At 35.9% G+C, this 25,704-nt stretch overlaps 1 long non-coding RNA gene across 2 annotated transcripts in view; it reads left to right on the top strand.

Moving 5' to 3' along the window:
- Positions 1 to 25,704, top strand: part of LOC136832146 (uncharacterized) — a 217,773-nt gene that overhangs the window by 191,308 nt on the left and 761 nt on the right. The window contains exons 1-4 of one of the 2 annotated variants that reach the window (XR_010851092.1): positions 9,645 to 9,868; positions 12,926 to 13,156; positions 19,983 to 20,130; positions 25,499 to 25,695. This is a non-coding gene — a long non-coding RNA (uncharacterized lncRNA). Of the gene's footprint in view, positions 1 to 9,644; positions 9,869 to 12,925; positions 13,157 to 19,982; positions 20,131 to 25,498; positions 25,696 to 25,704 lie in introns of those variants that run through there. The other variant, XR_010851093.1, reaches the window with a different exon arrangement.

Raw genomic sequence — 25,704 nt, 5'->3', positions numbered from 1 at the left:
GTGTATGCCAAAAAAGGAAAAGGAAAAGTCGTTTCCAAATATTCTCATTCATTTTATTCTGACGGAAAATCCCCAAAACGATATAATTCTCGAAACGATATCTCAACTGCAATAAAAATGCGACAATAGTTTTTCCACTTGTTTTAAACCTTTGTTCGGGTAATAGCCCAAGGCTGAACATGAGTGGTTAATTTGCGTAACTACTCTCATTTTTATCCTATGCGTATTATGTGAGGAAAGCAAGAACGAGCTGTTTTTCACTACCTTTTAAAATTTTGCGCCAAATGTTCGAGGGAAAGAGTTTAATGCTGCTCGACAGTTTTGTGTTTGCGTATTGGTGCAAAATTTAGAACTGACATTACAGTGGGGGACAAACTATATAAACTATATTTCCTGCCAAACACATTAAGAGCATTAGACTAAAGGTTTTATCCAAGACATTGATACCAGGCAATTATTTTCAGTCAGTTGGTGTGATAAATATTGAGGGTTAGCATTTTTCGTCGGTAAGCGTAATTTTAATGATAAGTAAATTCACAAAAGTAAGATATTATATTACATGTTATTGCACTGCAATCTTCTCAATCCTCCCACAGAATAACGGTATCTTCTTCCGGAAGTTATGTTACTCAGTGATATAGTGGATTATCCAGGTTCATTATCTTGATGTTACTGTTTCGGTGATAATTCTGGGCATTTTTTAATTCAATAATTGTAAATACTTTCGACCCAAGTACGCTGTTTACGGGATGTCGAATGTACTTAATTACAACAGTGATAGTCACTGCACTTCTGATTCATGTTTTAAACAGGATTAAACAAAACTTCAATAATCCGTTAAGATAAATATTGAAGGAACACGTGAGAAAACTTGTACTCATGCATGTAACTTGGCAACTAGACCACGTATTTAGGATATTACATGAATTACTGAAAATCTTCAAATAAAAAGTTTTATGTGCAAGCTCCTAAGAGTGACAAATACTTAATAATGAGGTGATGCGTCTTTCAATTTGCAAAAATAATTCTGACGACTAAGTTGCCTTCACTTTGAGTTGTAGGAATGCTAAGCTCATCTAAAATCGATTGTATATCACAATAAGAAAATGCTTCAATTTCTGAATGATAAAACAACAAAGAATACGCACACACACACAGAGAGAGAGAGAGAGAGAGAGAGAGAGAGAGAGAGAGAGAGAGAGAGAGAGAGAGAGATACATTTAGATTTTTTTAAACTGCAGGAATGAGAGACTGATTAACATCATTCAGAACTGAGTAAATCAGATAATAACTTTTCATCCTCCCTGGAAACGAATAAGGGTTTATTTAACAAATCATCTGTTAACATGCTTGTATGAACTTACAAAAATAATGTATAGCCTTTTTATCGAAATGAAATTAAAAGTCAAAACATCATTTTTGTGAGTTTATCCTTAGTAGACACTGTATAGTAAGTTGTACTTATCCTTTCCATAATATAACAACAGATACTTTCCAGTGCCCCTTCCATTACTCCCACTCTCCCTCTCTCAACGGCTCATAAAAAAGATAAACAATCCATAAAATAGTACGCAACTTGGCACTCCAGAAACTTCTGAGGGAAACAGAAATTTGAGTATACGAGACTCTTTTTACCTTTCTTGTCTCCTCTTTTTCTTCCTCCCTTCCGACCAAAAGTTTGACTAAACGAAGTCAGAAGTTTGTCAATTTCCCGCAGGTGTTCGGATGACAATCCCCCCGCTCCCAAGACTCCATCCAACCGGGCTCAGGCAGAAAATTCAGCCCGCAATGATACCACAAGAAGGGTTTCCGCGATAATAAAAACGTTTTCTCTTTTCTTGAGCATACCACCTCTCTCTCTCTCTCTCTCTCTCTCTCTCTCTCTCTCTCTCTCTCTCTCTCTCTCTCTTTCTCTCTTTGTGTAGTTTTCGCTTTATAAAGAGGTATATGCAAACTTTGCTCATTGATCTCTGCAAGAATCTGAAAACTAACAAAATACACACAACCTACTGTATTTCCCATCGTGCAGTACGGAAGTTGACGACAATTAGTCAAGTTAAGTTACTGAATAATGAGAAGTTACCGGAATTGCCCCCACCATTATTAAGTAAAATTAGTGTTGTGAAAATGGCATGTCAGAAATATTTTTATGAAGAGTCTGACATCGCAAAAATCAAAGGAATAGACTAATTTAGAACTGGCTCGCTATGTATCTTATACCAGGAGACCCAAATTGTGCACAAGGACAGTTGAAGGTAAAAGATTCACCTCCAGACTCTCTTAGCAATTGTCCTTTTACAGTTGACTTTCAGTAATCAACCTTGGTGAACATTAAAAAAAAATACATATTCTTCCACGAGTAGAAACGTGGTCTTTTTTTGTTGCAGCTGCAATCTCTCCACCTTTTGTATTATTTTTCATGGGATGCTAAACCTGTGATAAGGTATCCAAAAAAGTAAGAGGAGACCGAAAACTTTAGAATCATTGGGCCTTTAAAAAATGTTCGTCTACCTGGTGAGAGTAACCAGTTGATATTAGCCTTCCAGCTCTCAGCGATTCTCAAGATTTTTACACAAGTTATAACTGCCGCAGTTGTTTAGCTACTGGGTGCACGATTGATCAAAAGAAATTGACGCTCAGTGGAAATTCACTGAGCCGGCCCATTCAGCCATTCTATGTCAGTGATGTAAGCTGAGCTTCCTCACTTGTTGGGCAAAGACTCTATCGATCAAACCGTGAAGCTTACACTTACATGCATATACGCATACGCACCAACCTATACTGAAACGCATACATACATACGTGTATGTATGTATGTATCTGTCTATATATATATATATATATATATATATATATATATATATATATATATATATATATATATATATATATATATATATATATATATAGAGAGTTTAAAACAGTCAGGAATTACACCCAGCTTTGATTATCATGGTAATGATTGATGTGTACAGTATGTATGTATGTATTATATATATGTATATGTATATAATACATACATACATACATACATACATACATACATACTGCACACATCAATCATTATCGCTAATAATCAAAGCTGGGCGTAATTCCTGACTGTTTTCGGCTCTAACTTTCCTAGTGGGGATGAGATATATGAATCACGTGTTAGAGGGAATATAATCATGTATATATATATATATTATGTATATATATATATATATATATATATATATATATATATATATATATATATATATATATATATATTTATATATATATATATATATATATATATTATATTTATATTTTTTTATGTATATATATTTATATATGCATATATTTATATATATACATACATATTTATGTACGTATGTATATGCATATATGTTCCTCTTTTGCATGTACATAGGTACATATGAAAAAAACACTGAGTAATTATATGTCGAATTTCTCATGGTTATTAGAGTTATACCATCTAGGAAATACTGATTTCATTCAAGCTTTACTAAAGAATAGAAAATTGATACCAAGTGAAATACTTCAGCCACGGTTATGGATTGAGCGTGTCTTGTAACCATATCGATACTGACATAATTACCAAAATTCATGTAAAACCTCGAATAGAATCTAAAAACATGTCATGTCGCCCTGCCATTATTTGCACTTCAGTGAATTATCGGACAGAGAATAGAAGGCATTTGTAAAGGGAGGGTGGCTGACCTGACGCGAAAGGACTGCTGCTCTCCATTGCAGGATCAAAAAGTCTCCCTCTGCTTTTCGCTTTCATTCGGGGACCTAAAAGGTCAGTCGGTGGGATTGGAAGGCACGAAATTGAAAATGCGAAACCCGGAGGCCTAGCACAGTTTCACCTTTTGCTCAGGAAAATGTATCCATTATTGTTGCCATGAACAATAATGGATAGATGTTTTCTCTGATGGAAACCAATCAAGAGTTAGGATTTAGACTTATTCAGACACGACATAAATGAAAATAATCGTCATTGTTTCAAAAGGTAAAAACTGCTAGCATCTGAAACTATAAATGGTGCTAGTACCATAAATACCACTTTTAATTCTTAAAACGTTACATAATATTCTTTTGCATTGACCATTAATAATACTTTTTTATAATTTTTTCCAGAACTGAATCTGTAAGATTAACCCTAAAACATTTTTAGAAGATTCAGTTATGAATAATTAAGGCACTTTTTTCTATCTCTTAATCCTGTTTATATGAAGAAAAAAAAAGATTCGTTCTTTCTCAAGAAAGAAAGGGTATTTAAAACCTGGATAACATATATATATATATATATATATATATATATATATATATATATATATATATATATATATATATATATATATATATATATATATATATATATATATACCTTTTTTCTTTTCCTTGATATATTACCTACTTATGGGAAATAGTAAATCCTAACGGATTACTACCGTCGTCATTGACATAGGCTGACAGATGATTCAGGAGTGAGCATCGTTACGAGCACATAATTCATCATTGTAATTAGAGTTCATTTATTAGCCTTTAGTTATATATGACAGCACCTTTTTCTCTACCAGTACGACAATTTTCCAGATGCATCCAACGTTTATAGTTGATATACTCGTATCTCAGTGGCCTGGTTACACTACTTTAATAATAATAATAATAATAATAATAATAATAATAATAATAATAATAATAATAATAATAATAATAATAATATACTCGCATATACCAGTTTGCCTTTCTCATCTAAAATGTCAGCGATAAACCTGTAATTTTCCATCCTCGTTTTTTCTACAGTATAGCACATTATGTTCTGTATTTCCTTGTTCGTATATATATATATATATATATATATATATATATATATATATATATATATATATATATATGTATATATATATATATATATATATATATACATATATATATATATATATATATATACATATATATATATGTATATATATATATATATACAGTATATATATATATATATATATATATATATATATATATATATATATATATATATACATACATACATACATACATACATACATACATACATACATACATACATATATCTTTCCTAACACCGGCAGTACTGCAAGTCAGTTCTTTTGCTTAAAGTGGATCCAGAACTCAATTTTTTGGACCTCTGAACCTAAAAAAATTAAAATCCCACCATTAACACCTGAAATCACAATGACAGAACCTTTCAGTCCATAAGGTAAAAAATGGAATGGCAAATACTGTAATATCGGAAAAAATGTCATTCCGTCGTTTAGCTCCAATATCCATAACTCAGGTGAAGCGAACTCTCTGTGTATCCAAATCCTTTTTGATTATATTCTGCAAATTTATCACCCAGAGACTAAAATCTCTTAATAATCACAGGAATTTTAAATGCTAATTGGAGCATGAAATGCAGAACGTTTGTTTAGATCAGCCATTAGCTCTGTAATGTAATTATCTCTTCCATTAACCTCAAAATGTAATTATCTATTCCATTAAACTCGCAATTACCTTTACACAATTTTGGTCCATTTAGCATAATGAGAAACACGGATGTTTTCATCTCGAGTGGCCGTTCTGCCTCAGTTTATCCTTCCTTTCATATCGAGCCTAATAATGGTCTTCCATTTGCTCCGTGATTTTTGCCACATCATTAGGCGTGTGACCAGATTACGGTCATTGCCGAGAATACGTTACATTGATGACAGAGTAGTAGAAATGCCAAGATCGTTGTATATTCCTAGGATAGGGAAGCAATAATTTTTACTTTCTTACTACTGAGGAGCAAACAATAACATGCATTTTTTTTTTCAGTTATATATATATTATATATATATATATATATATATATATATATATATATATATATATATATATATATATATATATATATATATATATATATATATATGTATGTATGTATGTATATACATACGTATATATGCACGTGCTCTCAGTATAAGTGAATAACCACGAGAAAATAATGGGCAAGCACATTCACATTTATTCATGCATGGTTACGGCACAAATGAGACAGTTTAAAGGAATGGTAAAAAGGTAAACAAAAGGAACAAGAACCAACAGAATGATAATTGTTAAAAGATAGAAAAGAAAGGGCTAACTCTGCTTTATCCTCATACTTAACGCCAGGAACTAAGGCAGAGGTAACTAAGCAAACATCCATCATCATCATCATCATCCAGGTGCCATATCCCCAAGGACGTCGGCAATCATGGCTCGCCACTCCTCTCTATTTCCGGCTCTCTGCAGCAACTGAGCTGCAGACATTCTTCCTCCAGTCATTCTCACCAATCCATCCATATATTTTTGTCTAGGTCATCCTCTTGGCCGACTTCCATTGATTTTACCAGTGAGAGAGAGATAACATGCATAAATCTGAATACTGTTTCCTCTGCTTACATTTATCAACAACTTATTTTAATTTAAAAAACCGTGAAGTTTAAACAGTCCAAGGCTTGACCTTAAAACACCACAATGAATGACCTGATAAAACAAGATCCATGACATTCCTTTTAACCAGGTCGTTGCACGGAACTACGGACCTTGCTTCACTCCCGTCGACAGGGTGGTCAGAATCTGTCAGATGTGCAAATAACGCATCCGACGTTTTGCCAGTTTTTACAGAATGTTGAGTTACTGATTTTCCAGTTTGTCCACGCCATTTTTTTTTTATTACAGTTTTTGGAAGGAATTTCAAATACGCTGCCAGAAACATGTTTTGGATAATTTATTACCGAACACTTAACATCAAATTGATTGAAAGTAAGAGTTATATTAAAAACCTTCAAACCCATTGGTAATCCAAAAAAAACTTTAATCATTCGGTAACTTTAAAATATTTGCTCTTTTCCATGCTACATCCACAAAAATCCTTTGGGTATCAGGTTTCAAAGCAATGTCATAAATAGTATTTATCTCGGCATCAACTAACTATGCAAACACGCAGAGCCCTTAAAAACTTACCAGAAAAAAAAAAACATAATTTAAAGTATCGATGTTGATTAGGATAAAAATGAATAAACAATTTAACGAGAGTAGATTTTCGGAAGACTGACCATGTGAAATTTCTATACTACAGTATCTATGGACAATAATATCATGGAAATTAAAAATGCAATTTGGGAAATTCAAGATACAGTTTCTTTCTTTCTCTACAGTAAATTTGACAGATAGGATAAATTATTCAGATTAAGCAGAATTTACTGAAGATTTTCGTGAGCACAGCACAACAAATACATTCTTCATAGCACAGGAGATAAATTCTAAGGCTATGTGTAATAGGTGCCGTGAAACAATTCTTGCTTTATTCATTAGTATCATATATATATATATATATATATATATATATATATATATATATATATATATATATATATATATATATATGATATATATATGATACTAAGAATAAAGCAAGAATTGTTTCACGGCACCTTATTACACATAGCCTTAGAATTTATCTGCTGTGCTATGAAGAATGTACCTGGTGTGCTGTGTTCAAGAAAATCTTAGTAAATTCTGCTTAATCTCAATAATTCAATCCTATCTGTCAAATTTACTGTAGAGAAAGAAACTCTATCTTGAATTTCCCAAATTGCATTTTTAATTTCCTTGATATTATTGTCCACAGATACTGTAGTATAGAAGTTTCACCTGGTCAGTCTTCCAGAAATCTACTCTCATTAAATTGTTCATTCATTTTTATCCTAATCATCATCAATACTTTAAATTATGTTTTTTTTCTGGTAAGTTTTTAAGGGCTCTACGTGTTTGTGTGTGTGTGTGTGTGTATGTGTGTGCATATGCTTGTGTATCTGTGTAGCATACAAGAATTGCATCTTCGTTACTGCTGACCACGTTATCTGGGATAGTTTTCAAAGATACGAGTATGAACTTTAAATATAAAAAAGGAAAAGACAAAATGACAAAAAAAAAGAGAGAAAGGGAAAGGAGGTATTTCGCTTCTTTTATGCCGTAATGAAAGATGCGGGGAAAATCACCAACGTATACAATTCGAAATAATTTAGTTCCCTTGCAAATCCAGTTTCCTAATTCTCAATGAACCCTCATTTGCGTGAGTAGGTACCACTGGTATCGTTTAATGGCGCTTTTCTCGTCTTGATATTGTGGGGGCTTTTATATCCGTTTTGCGTTCCCATTAATATTCTTCCACTTTGATCTCTCAGATTAAATCGCCTGTTTGCTGTATCTAGCAAAAGAAAGGTTTGAAAATTAAAGACACTGAAAGTATACATCTTTGTCTTTCCTAATCTCTCTATCTTCTAGTATTTGATAATGCCTAAAGGCTCATGAATAAAACTAAAGGTATATCAATTCATTTTCATTAGGGAAAACATTGAAAACAACGCTTTTCTGAGCCACTTTCTGTGATGAGTAATTTCCTTCAAATAAGAGCAACTACAGCATTGCCTTATCATCTACACTAAATTTACGAGGAAAAGAAAATGAGTGAAAAAGTTTCTCATTCCCGATTACTTCGACAATAAACGTCATCTTTGTTGGTGAAGGTGATTTATTATATTTAGGCATTCATGCCGAACACTGAGTCGCTTTCGGACATTCAACATTAGATAATGAAAAGTGGAGTGGTTGGACATCACGATAAAGAGATCCAGAAAATAAAGGAGATGAAACAGGTAGAGGTGTTGGACAGCAAGACTTAAGAAAGGAAGCGGAAATGGATGTAAAGTAAAAGACTAAAAAGTGGGTACAGCTAGGGACGAAGGGGTTTCATTTACGAATATTCCAGTAATTTTTCTTGGCACGAGTACCATAGAAAATCGACATATCATCTTTGAAATTTACTCACCATTTTCTTATCTTTTTTTTCGTAACTTTAGGTGAAAAGATCCTCTTTCACCTTTTTTTGTCCTCATAAAACTCTTGCAACATCGTTGTTGCATCTGTGCCCCTAAAAAACGTTTTTTTTTATTTTGTTTCGAAAGTGACACACGCAACGACATACAAATGTCTGAGGAAAAGAACCAAATGATGAGAAATGATGTAGTTTAGAAAACAAAGGGATACAATGAATGAATTATGTGACCACAAAGAATGAAAGAAAAACAAGTGAATAGACAAAGGACAGGAATTAATTGCCCATTTACAAAAATCCATTTCGCTTGTCATGTACAAAAACGTCCCAAGCCAATCTCCTGACTCTTCCTTGAGCTGCTTTGGAATGTAGAGCGAACTCTTTTTATTATGATTTTTTTGGATATCACTTATACAGAAAAGAGAGGGGACCAGAAGAATTTTTTCGTAAAAACAAAATTTAATACCCTGTCACACACCAGTAAAATTTTAGCTGCGGGAAAGGAATATCCTAGGAAAAGCTGTTCCAGATAAATTTCCACAAACAACGTACACTGCTTATGATGACTTATTACCGATGTAACATAATAACCATACAGGACAGACTGTTTCGCAGCCAAGAGATCACTTGCAAAACCAGCAGAATTCACTCCAGTCTTCTTTAAGTTACTTAACATAATATCACGAAAGAAATGCCCACGGTCATGCTGTATAAACAACCAATAGGTTGTTCTCAGAAACAGCTAACGCTCCTCACCACCGTTTTCATTTCCTTGGTGTATGCCTCGCATTACGTGGACCCTGTTCCTGGAACTCTGAGTTGGTAGAGGTATACAACAAGCCTCTTATTCTTTAAACATCATTCCTCACTTACGGCATACCTGAAGGCAAAAGCTTATGCTGACAGTAAACCACTAAAACCAGCTTAGTCTAAGACAGCCAACCAACCTGTTCCCGAAGTTTGAGAACTCGCCGGATTGGAAATCAGTGACAAAACAAAGTAAGCCTGATTCTGCATTTTGTTTCCATTCCTTCTTTATAAAGGGTATCTGCTTGCTTTACGAAAATGGGAGGGGGTTGGGGAGCGTGAAATGTGCCCAAAAAAAAAAAAAAAAACTCAGCGCATGCATTTTTTTGGTCATCATTTTACTATTCGGTTAACCTTCAGAATTCGGGCATAAAGCATTTTACACTCACATTTGATCTCTGTTTTATACATATCGTGTAATGATAGTAATAATAATGATGATAACATGGACGTCTTAAAACGAGAAAACTATAAAATATCACCGGAAAACACATTAATCAAAAGATATTCCAATTTTGCCAATGATAAACTCCAAGTGTTTTCAGTTGACAGCTCCTCGATATAGAGCAAAAAACTACAGTGAAAAAACAAGGAATATTCAGTCGTCCCTTTACACTTGACTCAAAAAAAAGCAAGTCGTATATCTTTCAGTTGTTTCAGTAATTGAAAACAAAGGATTTCACGGAAGGTTTCACAAGGCGGATCTATATTTTTTTCAGAGAGAGAGAGAGAGAGAGAGAGAGAGAGAGAGAGAGAGAGAGAGAGTCATGGGGTGGGCGGGCGTCGGGTATGCTTAAGAATGGCAACACATATTATTTCTTATTTCCAAAAACATGTAATCGTGTAGGCCTCCGGATCAACATTGCTTTTGGTGTTTTTATGCTTGTGTAGGCCCAAGATTATTAACGTACATATCAACTTGAGTATCAGATATATGGGAAAAGTGTGTTTTGTGAGTTCATAAAAGTACGTAGAATTTCGTACAAATGGATATTTCCTGAGCTCAAAGCACAACCAGGGGGGACACTTTCACTGAAATTAAACATAATATTATTCGTCGATTAGGCTAATTCCGAAAACCTTGCTATGGATAATTAAAACAGCAACAAAAAATTGCAAAGCGTTCTCCTCTGTTTTAAGTCAATAAGGTTTAAGCATTTTTAAACATATTATTCAAATGCAAGCTGACAATAGAATACTTATACCTTTACACAGTAGATTTGGTACTGGTTCCTTGTACTATTCTGAAGAGTTTAAAAACAGTTCTGATTTCTGGTGTTGTTTAGATTTCATTCTCTCTCTCTCTCTCTCTCTATCATATACTGATTTTTTGTTTGTATGTTTTGCCTTTTTGCATAAATATGTTTCCTCTCTCTCTCTTTTCATTTTCCTTGTCTACCTATCTGTGGAGAGTAGGGAGAAGACGAAAATATAGCACCATGTTGCAAAATAACGTGTTATGATATTGCTTAAATCTGTTCTCTTGCATGATACATATTTCCCAGAGAATAGCCACGGCAGCAGACAGTTGTTGAAGGGATCTATAGGTGATTTAACTGGTCTAAAAGAGCTTTGTTCTTCTAAATAAGTAAGTTTCATTTTTTTTAAGCCACAATGATGGATAGCTTGATAGGATTTGTCTTACCTCGACCTAGCCATTAATTTTTTTTTAACAAAAATGAGTTCTTGCACAAGTGTTGATGGGCGAATTGCTTAATTTGTAAGACTTCATTGCTGTTCTAAATAATTTAGTTCCTTTACCATTTAAACTAGTCTAGTAACAATAGTTTATAATAGGAGCTTTGCCTATGGATAACGACGTCATTAGTGTGATTGATAGCTGGGATGCATGTTCCACATGAAGAGTTCATCTTCTGAATAATAATAATAATAATAATAATAATAATAATAATAATAATAATAATAATAATAATAATAATAATAATAATAATAATAATAATAAAAAAGTGAACGTCAGTCTCAATTCAGCTTTCAGGAATGTGATTTATTAGGCATCAAATTCGTTTAAACTTGGCGCCGCTGCTTTCTCTTTGTAGGAAGCTTTCCATTCTACCAGGGTAAAGATGCAAGGAAAAGCGCACTTTAAGTACCATATACTAGCATAAAATGCTAATTGTATTGTTGTTGTTGTTAATATCTATTAAAGATGGTTATTTCATTTAATTTGATTTTTCTAATAGGCCAGATCTTTATTTATGTGGTAGAAATTGTTCCTCTTACACCAATAAGCTCCACCTTGTTAGATATTGCCAGAATGGTTTTAGTAGCAATCTTAACCCCCACCCCCAAGAGTTACTCCGCTTTTTACGTAAAGATTTTATATTAATAGAAATATATTTTTATACATTTTAATTACAAATTAGAACAGAACATTTTATATAGCTAATTAAAAATGTTTAGATAATTAGTTAAGGAAGAAGAACGATAGACTCTTAGTATATAGTTTCAACAGTGCTATTGCTAATTTGCCATATGGTAATACACCATATGCTTTTCATCAGTTCTGAGAAGTAAGCCAATGGCATATTATCAGTTAATGATTTTATGCTTTATTTGAATTTTTAAGTTCCTCGTGAATTTACACATAGAGAACGAGAGTATTTGTTACTCCATTACAGAAAATTAAACGATTTGATATAACCTGTTAAGTGAAACTACAATTCATTGACGCTACTATCCCATTTTTATTATTAGAGGCACAGAGTAATAACGCATATAAAAATATGTTTTAATCATCTCTCAGAATAAAATGGCAGGGTTAACAAAATGAAACTATATTTATGCTTGCGTTTGGTGAGGCCAAGCATTAATAACTAGCTTATTGTTTTTGTTAACTATTATTGATATGGTGATATGAAATGAGAAGAAATTGGTGTTGCTAATTTCAGTGACTCATTCAGTAATAACCGGAAATAAAGAATGAATACGTGAAAACATGGGTGGGGAAAAAAAAAAAAAAAAAAGAGTTGAGAATAAGAGACAAGAAACACAGGAGCTTAGGAGGTGCTGTTCCATACCTCATCAAGTGGCAAGTGTCGCCTGAAAATACTTTCGTTTCCAATAGCATACAAACTATCTTCTTCAGTAACTGCGGGTTAAATCTCATCAGCTGAATAATAGTGAAGTTGTGTAAGGGTAAATATAGATGGCAGAACAAAATGCAACAAGTGAGGGATGAAAGGGTGATCAGTACTGAGGATATTAATCGGAGCTGTGGCTCTTTTACAGGAACGTAAACTTCACTGGGAATTTGGAAAGGTGAGGCAAGAAAATGGGTAGGATCAGATAACCCCAACCTGGTCGGCGCATGCGTACAAACCTTTGGCCCAACCTTCGAAATCCCTGCGACGTAACGACGTACTACGGCCGTCAGATGAACCATTGGAGAGCGGCCTTACCTGTCATCAGTGGCGATTACTGGGAACTATATTGTGTGATCTGGGAAATGTATTTCGGTCGGTAAGTGTGTTGTCAGGTGTATTTTAGGATGAAGAATAAGTATTCTTCTATGATGTTTTGCGTGTAACATGCTGTTTACCGAGATATAGGCTGCGCAACTATTGAAAAGTTTTACCATATTTGAATCATGGCTGTTTATGAGTGAAGCATATTAGGCTGGGCTGTTAAGGGGGCGTTCGATACAAAGCAGGGTATTTCTAAGCATTAGCTCCGCACGGACTGGCATGGAACGATTCCACGAATATGAGAGACATTAGGGAGCCTTAAGTTCAAGAATTAAGGAAATCTATTTTAAAAGGAACCAACTAACGTACCCTAACCTAGTAGGCCGTGTTACTTAGCTTGGGGGCTCCGGCCCCCAAACCCTCTGGTGAAGGAAATTCCACTTTTTACAAAGTTCCCCTATAACATTGGCATGTGCAATGGCAAAAGTATAATCAGATCTGAGGTAATTACAGGTTAATTACAGTTGAGCGACAAAAAATAAGGCAATTAGCTCTGCGCCTGTTTTTACTTTTTCAACTGGTGTTCTACACTTTTAGGGGTTCTGATACTGTTGGTGCATCTGTTTGTTGTTGGCCAAATGGAATGTCCCTTCGCCGTGTTTAGTACTGGCCCAGGGGGTTGGGTACCCATACGTTAACAAGTTATTGCACTTGCCGGACGGGATATGAACCGTTGGAAACAGACTTACCCATGCTCTGTCTTGTGAAGATCGCATATGGAAACCACTTGTTGGATGGACTTCAGGGGTTAATTACAGGTTAATTACACTGGAGCATCAAAAATTAAAGGTAAATTCATAATTAGCAACCAGAAAACTGTAGAAAAAGTCAAGTTATAGTGCCGTCGCCGCCGCAGAGCTACTATATAGTTCTACCAAAAATAATGGTAATTTCTTGATAAACAACCAAAATAAAGAAAAGTTAATTTCCAAGGTAATACCTGATGCAGATCTAATACTTAGTTCTACCAGTTTATGAACTAATGGAGTGTCTCATCAAGTGAAAATGCTGCCTATCTGTCTGATGTAGTATTTTCCGTGTCCTCTAAAAATACCGAAATTTCCAAATTGTATTTGCCATGTTGTGTCATTTAAATCACCCTGCTTAACCTAAAGTCAAGTTATGGAATGAGCTTCACTCCCTGAGATCATTTTGAAATATGAAGCTTTTTATAACACTTAGTTTATAGTTATGGTGTCCCTTATTACGGCATGAGCACTCCACACCAACCCTTTCACTCATTACTCTTTTTCAGGTTTATTCACCAAAGTCCCTTGCCTTTTCATCAGGGAAAGTGGGTGGGTTTGAAGACTCACAGCTGGTACCAAAAATAAGTTTTTCCTACGTCAAAATCTGCTTTTTGATAGCGTAGCCACTGGTCGTCCTCAGACGAGCTTACAAAAGAAACTGACAGGTGATGAAATGGCTTAGTTCCTAAAATTGGTATTATTTTACTTATGGACATTAATTGCTTTCAACATAAAATAAAGGTTTTTCTGTTGTATTAGATGTGATTTGAATGATTTTGAGGTTTATTTCATCAAATGAATACTTACAATGATATATACAAAATTAATAAAATTCGACTTGTCAGAATTGCAACATAGCTAATACGGCAAAACTGTAATCAGTAAACACAGTTTTGCCGTATTAGCTATGGAGAGGGAAAGTATTCTGACAAGTCGTAATTTTATTAATTTTGCGGGGAAGGATAAGTATTCATTTGCGATGGAAATAAACCTCAAAATCATTCAAATCACATCATAATACAACAGAAAAACCTATATTTTATGCTGAAACAATTAATGTCCATAAGTAAAATAATACCCTAAAATTTTCCCAACAACCCAGATAAAATTTCGGGCAAGGTTAAGCCACAAGTTATAAACCACATTCTTTATTCCAGATACCCATAGGGTTTGGCAACAAAGAACATGAAAATTAACATGAAATAATTGTTAAGATGTAGTTCTAAACTGACTTAAATAAATATTCTTATGCTGGGTTTGGTTGCATTATTGCTGCACCTTTCTCAGCAATATCTTAGGATAACCACCACATCAAGAAGACCCCTGGTTTTCCTCTTTAGTGCCAATGACTTACCGTACCACCTACTGATACACAGCTTAGTCGAATTTGTTCGAGCTCGTGGCAGTAATGTTTAAGGAATACTGTTTCTGATGACCACCCTGTACACTTGGAGAATTCTTTGAAACTTTTCCGAAGAAAGCTAACAATGTACTCACCTTCCGGGTGACGTAACGTAGGAAAGGAGTCGGGGTTCTGTCTTTTCAATAGGGAACACTAAAATTATTTTCAGCCCATGCAGAGAGAGAGAGGTAGGTATGTTTGTTTGTGCTAGGGTGTAGGAAAATTAGACCCTCTGGGATTTTGCTGTTTTTTGATAGCGTAGCCACTGTTCGTCCTCAAGCGAGCTTACAAAAGAAACTGAGAGGTGATGAAGTGGCTTAGTTCCAAAAATTCAATCCCAACAACCCAGATAAAATTTTCAGGCAAGGTTAAGCCACAAGTTATAAACTACATTCTTTATTCCAGATACCCATAGGGTTTGGCAACAAAGAACATGAAAATTAGCATAAAATAATTATGATGTAGTTCTAAAGTGACTTAAATAAATATTCTTATGCTGGGTTTGGTTGCGTTATTGCCGCACCTTTCTCAGCAATATCTTGGGATAACCACCACATCAAGAAGACCCCTGGTTTTCCTCTGTAGTGCCAATGACTTATCATACCTCCTACTGATACACAGCGTAGTCGAATTTGCTCGAGCTCAGTGGCAGTAATGTTTAAGGAATACTGTTTCTGATGACCACCCTGTACACTTGGAGAATTCTTCGAAACATTTCCAAAGAAAGCTAACAATGTACTCACCTTGCGGGTGACATGTGACATAGGAAAGGAGTGGGGGTCTGTCTTTTCAATAGGGAACACTAAAATTATTCTCAGCCCATTCAGAGAGAGAGAGAGAGAGAGGTAGGTAGGTTTGTTTGTGCTAGGGTGTAGGAAAATCAGACCCTCTGGAATTTTGCCGTGACCTCTAGGTCAACCGTAAGTTCTTGAACCAGGCATATTGTTTTATCTTACAATAATAAATGACAGTCAGCTGTATGAGTGATATAGTGTTGCCCCTGTCTAAGAGAGCCCAGTTCACTAATGCGAGCTCCTGGAGCCAAAGTGGCCAAGAATATGGCCTTTTGCAGCATATGAGATGTAGTTGGATTGGGCCCACTGAATCGAGTGGTTGACAGAGTCTAAGCACCTTATTCAGGGACCAGGATGTGACAATTTCTGTGTTAGAATCAATCCCAAATCCATAAAGCAAAGGTTCCGATAATGCTGCCTTGTATCCCATGATTGTTGTAACAGCAAGGCACTTGTCTTCAGAAAGATATATAAAAAATGTAGTGTTTCAATAGAGATCTCAAATGGGCTCTCAGCATGGATATAATCTAACCATACTTTCCATACAGACTGGTATTGTCAAAGATATAATGTCCATAGTTTCTGTACTAGGTACCTAGCAATGTTGGGTGAGTGATTTTCATGGTAGACAAGATTTTAAAAATCCACACATGAAGGTCTCAGTGCAGAAAGGAGACACAGACGACTTTCCCTCCTACTGTCTGGGATAGAACACCGGACAGTGATGGAATTGAATTTTTCGTCCGTTGTTGAAGCAATAGGAACCAATGACTGTTCGACTCAGCCAATTTGGATCTATTAAGTAAGCAGTTCTGTTGAAGGTTAGAAGTTTGTTCAAAACCTTCGAAATCTGGGATAATGGAGGAAAAAGGTATATTGTCCCGATTTGCTCCAGTCTTGTAGGAGTGTATCTCTTGCTCTTACTTGATTGTCCAGGTTCAGAGACACACACACTGGAAATTGGTGGTTCTCGCATGTGGCAAACAGGTCCACTTCCGGATGTTGAAGCATTTTGGCAATCAGTTGAAAAGAGTGATTGTCCAACATCCACTCAGTCGAGGCTGTTGTATTCATTGACAGAGATTCTGCTATTGCATTGAGAGACCCTGTGAGGTGAATTGCAGACAAGTGCCACTTCTTTGCTTGCGCCATCCAAAGCATGGGTAGCATTACATACTGCATTGAGAGATGATCATGAGCCCAACCTCTTGAAGCAGGGCATTGCAGTCATATTGTCTAGGAACAACAAAATGTGGGTTCCTTTTGGAGTTTCAGTTTTCTGAGGGACAGAAAGACAGCCATCAGCTCAAGGAAGTGTCTTCTCAGAGCAGGTGACCACCTCCCTGCGGCAATTTTAAGCCGGCTGTCTGCGGTGAGCTAGCCTATGGAAATTGACGTTTGCCTATGTTGTTTTACCTGCTGAACAAGAATTTAAAATAATATTTTGGCGGTCGGCTGTAACTAAAATGTAATTGACCCTTGAAAACTGCACGTCTGTACCAGTGGGTCACACACAGTCAAGGGTAAATTACAGTTTAGCAGCAGCTGACCGGCAAAATATTACCTTAAAGTCTTGTAAAGCAAGTAAATTAACATAGAAAAACGTCAGTTACCATAGTCTAGCTCCAATGCACACTACTCGAAGCTTTCATAAACGGGAAACAAAAATTACCATTTCCGCTTTCAACTTGGGTGGCCTCTATAGGTTGCCGTGGCAGAACGGCACTGTGCGCCTTATCTGCATTTTTAAAGATTCCTGCAAGCTTGTATGTTCTGGCAAGAGGTAATTACATTAAATTCTTGTTCAGCAAATAAAATAACTCTGGGAAAACGTCAATTGCCAGTCTCTCACAGCTTTCGCTAAGCGCAGAAAACTGGCAGCTGCTGATTGGTGAACCAAAAGCTAGCGCATGCGTGTTAAGGCTTAGAATCAGTAGTACTAGTAATGAATGAAAAGTGCCTTTGAAACGGCTCCCACTATCCATTTATTCGCCCTTCTTTTTACGCTTGTTTTTCGTGTTCCAAATGACATATATAACAGGAAATACAACAATAAGGTACCCAAACCTTTTCCCAAGTTATTTACCCCACCCAAAACTCCGAATTCCCAGCGGGTCCCCCTTACTGTTAGCTATTCTCGAAAGGGTTTTACCACACCAGTTCTAAGATAATTTACAGCTTAATTACAGCCGAGCGACAAAATATTACATTAAATTCTTGTTCAGCAGGTAAAGTTCTATAGAAAAACGTCAACTGCCATAGCCTAGCTCACCGCGGACTGCCGGCTTAGATCTACCCTCCCTGCTACCTGATGATTCCCCAGTGGCCTCCCCAACCTGTCAAGGAGGCATGCGTGTATATTATTACTCGTACAGATGGAGGAGTTAGGGTGACCTCTTTTGCCAGAGACCCCCCTCCAAGTCCATGGATGAATTATCTTCCCAACTCTTTGATTCCTTTGATGAAGTTGATTGCAAATATCTTTTCTTGCATGCAATAGCCAGAATTGTTTAAATTTTTTAGTTGCTATCTGAGGATTGGGTCTACCACAGATGTGAAATGTAACAGGCCCATCATAAGCTCCATCTGACGTCTGAAAACGCCGGGCTGTGCAAGGAGCCTTTTCAGGTCCTTCCTTATTCTGTTTTTAGTTTATTGGTGGGAAGAGACAACTGGGCATGAAGAGTATCCCAACAAAGTTCCACCACTTAAAGCATCTGCTGGGTGTAAGGTGGGATTTGTTCCAATTTAGTATTAGAAAACTTTTTGACTGGAGCCTGTCTACTACCACTCTTAGGCTTTGTAAGCACTCTTCTCTGGTGGGCCCCCAGATTAGCCAATTGTCTAGGTAGGCCAATATACTTAAACCTTGTTTATCAACTAACCAAGATGGTACTGAGTTCTTGCCTTGTGGGAGAAGCGCTGGCTTCCAGTTTAATAAAATAAATTTACCAGCCAAAAATTTTTTGAAATCTAATACTTTTCATTGAGACTTAACTTTCTTCCAGATTTAGTTCTTCCACTATGACTAACACACAATCCAGGAGCATGTAGTCGGGAGACAGTTCGTCACATAGGCTACATCTTACAAACACAGAGACCTGAAGAGTTTGAGTGAAAGATTTGGCATGGAGTGCTTTGTTGCCACATCTGCAGGTAAGGAATAGGAATTGAACCTAGGCAGCTGCAATAGACAAGAGACAGAGCCCTCTTGTCTTGAGTCCTATGTTCTGTCAGTGTCAACGTACATTATACTGGCCAAGACCAACTAGAAGAGAATAACTTGAAATCGGTTGGTCTACTTAAGGAGCTCTTCTAGGGACCTTGAGGGTTACTCCTTGGAGGACTCACAGTGGCTACCAAAAATAGGTTTGTTTATGTCAGAACTTGTTTTTCAGATTCCAATCCATTACAAGGATTTTCCTGTTCCTTGATATTTATTTACCCTACTTTTAGAAATGCAATTTTTTGTGTGTGTGACATTAACTTTTAGAGCAGATTTACATGAGGATACCCTGCCCTCATTCACCTAATGCTTATACTCCTGTAGAGACACACAAAAGGTAATACTGTATGGTATTCTGAAAAGTATCTTGTTTAAAAAACTGTGAATTTGTGTAGAGCTTAGAGCTGAATTAGTGTTCTTGTGAAAAAATTAATTTAATAAGGGGAAAAATAAAAATGATAAATCACATTAAACACAAGCATTTACGTTTCCCATATACCCAAAATCTACAGATAAAATGGGTGGAAAATGTGTTTTGTTTTGTATGGTTCAGGTATGTTTCCGGATGTTCAGGATAGTATATTGTGTTTATTGGTAAGCAGAAGCATCAGTTATTCTTTGTTTGATGTTAATACCTTGTTTGTCTACAGGTTGTGCAATGCCAGCCCTGAGGAAGAGTATGGCATGTTGTGGTCAGAGGATTTACATACCTTTCATGAAGCCACTGTGCACAAGAAAAAGGAAAGAAGCTTTTCACCCTGAAATCAAAGCTGTAGTCATCCTTGACCTTTATACAAGGTATGTTCTTGTGTGACCCTATACCAGTCGAGGTTTTGTATTGTACCAAAGTCAAATATACAGTCCTGTTTATCAAGATAATTTTACGCAAAAGTGTTAATACTTACAGTAAGGCCTCAAATTAATTATAGCCAGTTCTGAATGGTCTTGGCATCTTCCCTTTTGTCCCCAACTGCACTGCAGTCTTTCTTTTATTTTCATCCATTACCTGTAGTCTCTTCCTGTCTAGACACCTAACTACTACTACTTTACCATACTCCAGTTCTAACTTCAACATTGTAAGGATGAACCTTTTGGCCAGGCTCTGTGGTCGCATAACTCGGAAAAATACAACACTTAAGTATAAGGCTAATGTAAGGGAAATGTTCATAAGGTTAATCACATTTCTCTTCCTTAAAATGTTCGTGGGAAGTTCATCATAAGAGTAAAAAACAACCCTGCTGTTCTTGAGTTGGTTAGGTTAGGATTATACCTCATCAGTTGTATGTTACCATTTTATTTTTATACATAAAAATGCTTTTGTTTATGCAAATTACAAACCAGCAGCCTTCACTAATGTCATTACACTTTCCCCAAGGCTTTATACTAGAGCAAAACAGAAGTCTTTAAGACATTATGATACCCTTTAGTTGAAGAGCCTTACCTCATTTGCTATAACATTGACTATGCTTCTCATTCTGTTAATTATAGGTCACTTCATTCTCAAATTTTTCATATTTTACCTGCATCAACATCAGGTGTATAATGTTTTTGTATCACAATATCATCAGTCATATGGTGAAAACATTCACAGTCTTGAATGTCCCCAGACTCAAAGTCTTGCACACAGAAGAAGAGCAGTCATTCATGCATGCACTATCCTTATCCACCAGTGGAATGTAACCACTCCTCAGTTTGCAAGTCTGTAGTAATGTGTGTAGCATTATCAGTGTTTCTAGTAATTAACACTCATAATATACCATTGTTCTATGCTAAATTACCAAGTTTTTTCAGCTCATTTAGAACTAGTGTAAGTATAAAGAGTGGTTTTCACTGCCTGTAGCTGTTGCTAATATCAGTTGTATCTCTTACATAACAGTTCCTCAATTTTCATTTCTTTTTCTTCTCAGCATTTCCCCCTTGGTCTGTATATTGCAAAATTTAGATATTTTCCAGCATTTGATTTGTTTCATTTTGTATTATATTTTTTTTTTTTTTTTGTATTTTGACATTTACAGGCCTTTCTCCTTAGTATTTTCATTTGCATAGGTAATTCTAGGTAGGAACTTCTAATATTTTTGTGGGACTTATGATTGATGCATACTTCTTAGATATTGATCATGTTTGCATTGCTGCCCATGGCTAACATCCTTAAAATTATTCCTCATTAGTATCAGTTTGTGTCCTCCTTATATCACTTGTATTCTACATTTATTCCATAAGAAAGAAAGATTTGTCTTTCACTCATAATTTTCAGTGGTTCAATCACTGATTTTTCTTAACAGGGTAGTAAGGGGGAAGCAGTTTTGAGTGTGGGGGGATTTCCTACCCAGAGTGGTCGTTTTCCCAATCTTAGAGGTTTGGCTGTAAGCAAAGGCATAAAAAGGAGATTGTGTTTTTTCAATTTGGGATTATACACCTCCTTTTACTCCTACAGTGCTTGGTTTCTGAGGCTGGAAATTGTGAGGATCATGGAGAGAGTAATGAACATCCCCATGCACTTGCTGACCTGCCACCTGTCACTCCTGCTCCTACAGCATCAGAACATACTTTGGGCTACTTTCCTGCTGTTCTTAACACTGTTGGGGTTCCATTATTCCAGCTAAAAATCTTCTGATGCTCCTGCTGTAGTGATTCCCATAACTACTTTGAACCTTGCCTTGACACATTATAGGGTGCTAGGGAAGGGCTGAATGAGAGGTGTAAAAGGAAGAGCAAGTAACTCAGACCTATTCATCAACCTGTCTGCTCCACACCTGCATTGCCCACTGGCCAGTCTGCTCATCCACCTTTGACTCGTTTTGTTGCTTGCACTGCAACCTGTTTGTCTGGCTGTATCCTTGCAGACTGAAAGTAGAGTAATTTTACCACAATGTTCAGATTTATCCAGGACCTGCCATTCCTGGTAACTGATGTGACATTGCTTCACTTGTAACCTGCCAGGCCCTACGCTGTTCCTGCTACTATCTTTCCTTTACCCACTGTCACTGCTGCATCTGCAGTGCTGCTGTATCTGTCACTGCTATATCTTAATTAGTTTCTACCTGCTACTCCTTCTTAGCTTGCTGTACACACTTCCTACCACAAATTGTGTCTTTGCTGTTACTTTTGTTTTGCCTCCCCCTTCTGTCCTTGCTACTTGTTCTGCTGCTGCTGAGCCACTTCCTTTGACCAAGTGTTTGTCCTGCTTGTTCCAGCTCCCCCAGTGGACTTGCCTTTGAATATTCTCTTTCAGCAGTTGAGGTTATAAGATACTCCACTGACTTGTGCCAGGTTGCTAAAGCTTATCTTTGCCACGATTTTAACCTCTATCATTGTACGAGCAGGACTGTATTTGTAACTGAGGAAGGTCATTCTTATGGATTGTGACATATCCTCAGAATCTCCAGATTTAAAGTTGTTTGTCTTACTCTCTAGGCCGTTCTATTAAAGTAACCCTTTTAATTCTTTCAGAGTAGATCTCTGACTCATACAATCTCAAGTGCTTTTCTGGATCCTTCAGACACCTGCAAACAAGCTTTCCCCCCTTGACAGAATTGTAGTAAAACAAACTGTTTTTAAGATTTAAAATTATACTGTTTTTCATACAAATCAGTCAAACATGTACTGTTATACTTCTCATAGCCTGTCAGTCCTCTTTGTTTTGAATATAAGTTGCACAAATATTGAAGAGGGTGACTGGTTCCAACCAGTGGATCCAAATGGTATATGCATGAACAATTACTATTCTGTCTGGAAAACAAAAGTCTGTGATTGTGGAGGTTTCTGAGACTGCAAAGTTTGGGATTTATATGAAAGTTAATTTAGTTTAAAAACTCAATTTAATTCCAGCTTGCTCTTTATGGTTTAATTTATGTAGGTGTTGTATGTTTGGTTTTCATGAATGTTGATAAGGGGTATGGTGTTTGTTTTTGGCTCGTTAAATAAGTGACATCATGTCCATGTGATTTTCCTTATTTCTGTATCAGTGTTGAGCATTACGTTCCATTTTTTACCACTGACTTTCTCCAAATCCTCATGAATTGGACATTTTGGTTTGTAAAGTATAAAAGCCAATGCTTGATACTTTACATAATTTTTCCCCAATGCTTGATATTTTCCATAATTTTTCCCATTATATATTACTGCTTCTGCAACAGAAGCAAAAATACTGGAGATGTTAGGTCATAGCTTTGTTTCATGATCTAGCTTCTGTAAACAGCCATGTGTCAGGCTATGCATCTTTTGATTACAATCATCCAATGTACGTATTTGCATGCTCTCATACATATGTCCGTATTTCAAGGACAGTCAGTTGAACATTTGCTTCAATTTGAGAGGAGTCGAGGTAAGAGTACTAGATCAAGGAATCTTACTTTTTACATCTTCTGCAGTGCAGTGATTGCATGATTCTTGATCTGGTTCATTGAGGTCACAAGCCATTTACATGCAAATATATTACATATGTAATTTACATGCAAATATATTACATATGTAATTTACATGCAAATATATTACATATTATGTAATATATTTGCATGTAAATGGCTTGTGACCTCAATGAACCAGATCAAACAGGCTATAGAGAGTTGTACCTTCATGAATAAGATGGTGATAGAGATGCGAGTAGTCAGCAGGGATGGACAGAATAAATGTACCCAATAATTCATGGATTATGCTGATCAGTATCTTTTCCCTGGTCACTAGGAACTAATATTTCATCTTGTTGTTAAGAAAGATGCAACAAAGAAGATAAGCTCTCATTTTTTCACAAAGAAGGAAAGGTTAAGAAGTCATTATCATCTTTGCCATACAGAATCCTGAGAACAAATTGACTTTGCTCATTTCTTTGTGAGCAATAAAAGTACATCCACATGCTGAGCCCAAGCCTAACAGTGAAGAGGCTATGTTGGAGAAGAGCTTTAATAGTCATAGAAATTTGGATAACAATTACCACACCACTGTTGGCCCAATGATACTGGAACCTGAGTTATAAAACTTCAAGTCCCCAGTTTCAAATGTAGGACTCGGAGTAAAATCTCTGCTTTGCTCAATTAAGTATGTTCACGTCGGCATTCCATTGAATGTGCTGTGCCTACTTGATGTCTGGGAGATAATTTATTTTTATGAAACTTGGAAATTTTCCTAAAATCTTTGATAGATTAAACTTTTTTAATGAGCATAAAAATTATTTTTTCATGCACTTATTTCTCATTGTATATAACTCTTGGAGTTGTGATTATGCAATTTAATTAACAGCATTTGCTTCCCCCTTACAGGCGAGACTGCTGTGAAGTGAGTGACTGGAAAAGAGAAATAAGAATTGTACTCGATGTTGGAAAAGAGAAATAAGAATTGTACTAGATGTCACAGTTGCAGAAAAATATTGAAATGTGAATCTTCATTATTGCCAAGAGCTTCTTTACCGAGTACTGATTAAATATCCATTAGTTACTTTAGTTCATCTCACATTTTCATAGTGCATATCATATGCAATACAGACTTGCTTTACAAATGCCAAAATTGTATTCCAAATTGGCAACAGACCTGTTGAGAAAATATTTTTGATTTCCATATCTTAACTTGTACTACTACATTATATAACTTTTCAGTCTTTTTCCCCTTGTAGATTGATAACCGTAGATGGTGGCACCATGTGGGCTAGAAGTGAATTGTTGTGGGTGAGAAGTACTCATCTCACCCACAATTCACTTCTAGCCTGCATGGTGCCAGCAGCATACGACACCTCACACAACTTATTAGTGCTTGTTACTGGTTGTAATAATGAATCATGTTATCATTTCTTGTAATTAACATCTCTTGTAATTATAGTGATGTTGGGCTCATGGGCATATATACACTGTACATTAATAATGAATCATGTTATCATTTCTTGTAATTAACATCTCTTGTAATTATAGTGATGTTGGGGTCATGGGCATATATACGCTGTACATTTACTGCTGTACAGACAAAATTACTGCTAAACAGAGATAAAACTATTGTAGGTTACACTTAATTAGTGCTGTGCATATAAAAACAATGTACAGACATAAAATACTGCATGCATGTTTATTTAGTTTACAGTTATATTAGGCTTATGTGCATGAGATGGTGAGTGACAGGTTTTTGTTAGGCAAAGTTGCAGTTACATGAATTTTGGCATTCAACTATTTTTTTTTCTTTGCAGATTGAAAGCTCTGTTTTATGGCCGAAGCAATGCTGCAATGGAGAAAGAGTAACACTGCATGGTTAGCCCTGAGGATGCCGCCGGCAGTGACGTTGTTGTCAAGTCCATGGATGACGACAGTGACGTCAATGACCCTTCCTACTTTCCTGACGATTTTTACCATTTTTACCAGCCTTCTACTTCTAGCTATACATGAGGTTAGTAAA

Source organism: Macrobrachium rosenbergii, chromosome 49, assembly GCF_040412425.1.
Source record: "Macrobrachium rosenbergii isolate ZJJX-2024 chromosome 49, ASM4041242v1, whole genome shotgun sequence".
Classification (NCBI taxonomy): Eukaryota; Metazoa; Arthropoda; class Malacostraca; order Decapoda; family Palaemonidae; genus Macrobrachium; species Macrobrachium rosenbergii.
The sequence above is the reverse complement of the archived record's forward strand: the minus strand, read 5'-3'. Positions and strand labels throughout refer to the sequence as shown.